The sequence below is a fragment of the Triticum aestivum genome, chromosome 7B (genome assembly GCF_018294505.1).
Source record: "Triticum aestivum cultivar Chinese Spring chromosome 7B, IWGSC CS RefSeq v2.1, whole genome shotgun sequence".
Lineage (NCBI taxonomy): Eukaryota > Viridiplantae > Streptophyta > Magnoliopsida > Poales > Poaceae > Triticum > Triticum aestivum.
In genome coordinates, this window is record NC_057813.1 from 335,939,439 (window position 1) to 335,944,586 (window position 5,148).

Consider the following 5,148-nt stretch of genomic DNA (forward strand, 5'->3'; position numbering starts at 1 on the left):
TATATTTATATGCGAACCCCTCTTTCCTTATCACTTCCTATTAATTGCAACGATGACCAAAACTACGTTCATCAACTCTCAACAATTTTTATGCCTCATACTTTCTATTTGTGAAGTTATCACTATCCATAAGATCAATATGAACTCTTTTATTCTTTCTACTTTCTCAAGATCATAGCAACATAGCAAAGCCCTTGACTCAACACTAATCTTTATTATAGATAGCACACGGACTCGATTACATAAAGAGATCACAATGCAAAACTTAAAACTACTTGATATCAAAACTTCAAACTACTAGATCAAGATACTACTAAAAGGATCGAACTAAATAAAGCGGTAAAGATAGGAGTGTGATGGTGATACGATACCGGGGCACCTCCCCCAAGCTTGGCAGTTGCCAAGGGGAGTGCCCATACCCATGTGATTATTTCTCCTTCTTCATAGTTGGTGTGATGATCTTCTTGGCGATGATGCCCTTCAGGATACAGTTCTCCTCCTCGAGCTTATTGACTTGTTGTTTGAGGTCCATAATTTCTTTACGGAGCTTGCCCGTAACGGCCAAAGCTCCTTTTACCCAAGGATGCTGGATAGCTTCTGGAGAACAAGTGAAACTCTTTTTCATATTTTCATAAGAAAGAAATCTAGAGTTTGAAAGGATGACCGAAGCAGGGACAACCAGGCTAGGTAGTTCCCCCATAGTGAATTCTGCTCGGAGACGAGAGGTAACTTCTTGATCTTCCTCCATGGCATCTATCCTTTTCAAATCAGCCTCCATCTCATCCTTCGTTGATGGTCCAAAGTGATAGGCATCACTATTTGCTCCTTGACCTGGCGTTGGGTGAGACACCCGGCTCTCCCCGACTGACTCCTGAGAAGACATCTTGCTTTATTCTGCAACAGGAACATCTCAAAATGAAAATAGAGGATATTTGCGTGATACGGTGGTCAAAACCTTCGGGAGTATATATAATGAATTTTTACCGACCAAAATACGTAACGTGCAAGAAAACGGAGTCCGGGAGGCACACGAGGTGCCCACGAGACAGGGGGGCGTGCCCTATAGGGGGGGGCACGCCCTCCACTCTCGTGGGGGCCTCGTGTCCCTTTCGGACTACTTCTTTCTTCCTAAAATTCTTAAATAACCCAAAACTGATAAAAATTGCCATTAGAGTTGTTTTGGAGTCGGTTTACTTACCGTACCACATACCTATACCTTTTCGGAGTCTGGAACATTCTAGAAAGTGTCCCTTATGTATTCCTCAGGGGTCACGGTTTCAATAATATTAGTTTCAACATTGATAGGATTACCTGAAATATAATGTTTAATTCTTTGACCGTTTACCACCCTTGGATTTGTGCCTTCTAAGTTGTTGATTTTTATAGCACCAGAACGATAGACCTCCTCGATAACGTAGGGACCTTCCCATTTTGAGAGGAGTTTTCCTGCAAAAAATCTTAAATGAGAGTTGAATAATAACACATAATCTCCTACGTTAAACTCACGCTTTTGTATCCTCTTATCATGCCAGCGTTTGACTTATTCTTTGAATAGCTTGGCATTCTCATATGCTTGGGTTCTCCATTCATCAAGTGAGCTAATATCAAACAACCTCTTCTCACCGGCAAGTTTGAAGTCATAATTGAGCTCTTTGATAGCCCAATATGCCTTATGTTCAAGTTCAAGAGGTAAATGACACGCTTTTCCATAAACCATCTTATATGGAGACATACCCATAGGATTCTTGTATGCAGTTCTATAGGCCCATAATGCATCATCAAGTTTTTTGGACCAATTCTTTCTAGATCTATTCACGGACTTTTGCAAAATTAATTTGAGCTCTCTATTGCTCAACTCTACTTGACCACTAGACTGCGGATGATAAGGAGATGTTATTCTATGATTGGCATCATACTTAGCAAGCATCTTACGGAAAGCACCATGAATAAAATGTGAACCACCATCAGTCATAAGATATCTAGGGACTCCAAACCTCGGAAAAATAACTTCTTTAAGCATTTTAATAGAAGTGTTATGACCAGCACTACTAGTTGGAATAGCTTCTACCCACTTAGTAACGTAATCAACAACAACTAAAATATGTGTATAACCATTAGAGGCAGGAAAAGGTCCCATATAATCAAAGCCCCAAACATCAAATGGTTCAATAACAAGAGAAAAATTCATAGGCATTTCTTGACGTCTACTAATGTTACCTATTCTTTGACATTCATCACAGGATAAGACAAACTTACGAGCATCTTTGAAGAGAGTAGGCCAATAAAAACCATATTGTAGTACCTTGTGTGCAGTTCTATCTCCAGTGTGGTGTCCTCATTAAGATTCAGAGTGACACTTACGTAGAATCTGTTCTTGTTCATGCTCAGGCACACAACGTCTAATAACACCATCTACTCCTTCTTTATAAAGGTGTGGATCATCCCAGAAGTAATGTCTTAAATCATAAAAGAACTTTTTCTTTTGCTGGTATGTGAAACTAGGCGGTAAATATTTAGCAACAATGTAATTAGCATAATTAGCATACCAAGGAGAAGTACGAGAAGCATTGACGACCGCGAATTGTTCATCAGGAAAGCTATCATTAATAGGAAGTGGGTCATCAAGAACATTCTCTAACCTAGACAAGTTATCTGCAATGGGGTTCTCAACTCCCTTTCTATCAATAATATGCAAGTCAAATTCTTGGAGCAAGAGAACCCATCTAATGAGTCTAGGCTTAGCATCTTTCTTTTCCATAAGATATTTAATAGCAGCATGATCAGTGTGAATAGTAACTTTGGAATCAACAATATAAGGTTTAAACTTATCACATGCAAACACAACTGCTAAGAACTCTTTTTCAGTAGTAGCATAATTTCTCCGGGCATATCGAGAGTCTTACTAGCGTACTGGATAACATTCAATTTCTTATCGACTCTTTGCCCTAAAACAGCACCTACAACATAATCACTAGCACCGCACATAATTTCAAAAGGTAAATTCCAATCAGGTGCTGAACAATAGGTGCAGTGATCAAAGCTTTCTTAAGTGTTTCAAATTCTTCTACACAATCATCATCAAAGACAAAAGGAATATCTTTTTGCAATAAATTAGTCAGATGCCTAGAGATTTTAGAGAAGTCCTCAATGAACCTCCTATAAAAACCGGCGTGGCCAAGGAAACTTTTTATACCTTTTATGTCCTTGGGACACGACATCTTTTCAATAGCATCAACTTTGGCTTTATCAACTTCAATACCTCTCTCGGAGATCTTGTGCCCCAAGACAATGCCTTCATTAACCATAAAGTGACACTTTTCCCAATTCAGGACGAGACTAGTGTCTTCGCATCTCTGCAAAACTCGATCAAGGTTGCTCAAACAATCATCAAAGAAGGATCCATAGACTGAGAAGTCATCCATGAATACCTCACAAATCTTTTCACAAAAATCAGAGAATATAGCCATCATGCATCTTTGAAAGGTAGCAGGTGCATTACATAAACCAAAAGGCATACGTCTATAAGCAAAAGTACCAAAAGGGCAAGTAAAAGTAGTTTTAGATTGATCCTTCGCTGACACAGGTATTTGAGAGAAGCCGGAATAACCATCTAGAAAGCAGAAATGTGTGTGTTTGGATAGTCTTTCTAGCATTTGATCAATAAAAGGTAAAGGGTAATGATCTTTCTTAGTAGCTTTATTTAACTTACGGAAATCAATTACCATCCTATAACCTGTAATAATTCTTTGCAGGATCAATTCATCTTTATCATTAGGAACAACTGTAATACCTCCCTTTTTAGGAACACGATGGACAGGGCTTACCCATTGACTATCAGCAACGGGATAAATAATACCTACCTCAAGGAGCTTTAGTATCTCCTTTCTTACCACTTCCATCATCTTGGGATTTAATCGTCTTTGAGGATCTCTAACTGGTTTGGCATCTTTCTCCACTGAAATTTTGTGTTGACATAATGTGGGACTAATGCCCTTAAGATCATCCAGAGTATATCCAATACCAGCTCGGTGCTTCTTCAGTGTTTTCAATAATCTTTCTTCTTCTTTCTCTGAAAGGTTAGCACTAATAATAACAGGATGTATTTCTTTTTCATCAAGATAAGCATACTTAAGATTATCAGGTAAGGGTTTAAGTTCAAACACGGGATCACCCTTGGGTGGAGGGGGATCCCCAAGAATTTCAACGGGAAGGTTATGTTTCAGCAAAGGTTCCTGTTTAAGGAACACTTCATCTATTTCCTCCATTTCCTTCCTAAACATATCGTTTTCATGGTCTAGCAAATATTTTTCTAACTGATCAGTTGGAGGAACAACAATGGAAGCAAGACCAATAATCTCATCCTTACTAGGTGGTTCCCTTTCATGAGGTTTTCTACTAAACTTAGTGAAATTAAACTCATGAGACATACCATCTATGCCAACAGTGACAATATTATTTTCACAATTAATCTTAGCACTAGCTGTATTCAAGAAGGGTCTACCAAAAATAATGGACAAAAATCATCTTGTGGGGAACCAAGAACAAGAAAATCAGCAGGGTATTTAACCTTCCCACACAAAACTTCGACATCTCTAACAATCCCAATAGGTTTAATGGTATCCCTATTAGCAAGCTTTATAGTAACATCAATGTCTTCTAATTCAACGGGTGCAATGTCGTGCATAATTTCTTTATAAAGATCATAAGGTATCGCACTAGCACTAGCACCCATATCACATAGGCCATGATAACAATGATCTCCTATTTTAACAGAAATAACAGGCATGCCTACGACAGGTATACGTGTCTTAGTATCAGGTATAGCAATATTAGCAGTCTCACCCAAGAAAGAAATAACATGCCCATCTAAGTCCTCATCCAAGAGATCTTTAACCATAGCAATAGTAGGTTCAACATTAATTTGCTCAGGAGGTGTATAAGTCCTAGTATTACTCTTACGAACAACAGTCGAAGCTTTAGCATGATCCTTTATCCTAATAGGAAAAGGAGGTTTTTCAACATAAGCAGTAGGAACAATAGGATCACTATAGGTAATAGTCTTTTCTTCGACTGTAATAGGAGCAACTACTTTCACTTCAACAAGAGGATTATATTTAAACCACTTCTCTTTAGGGAGATCAACGGGAG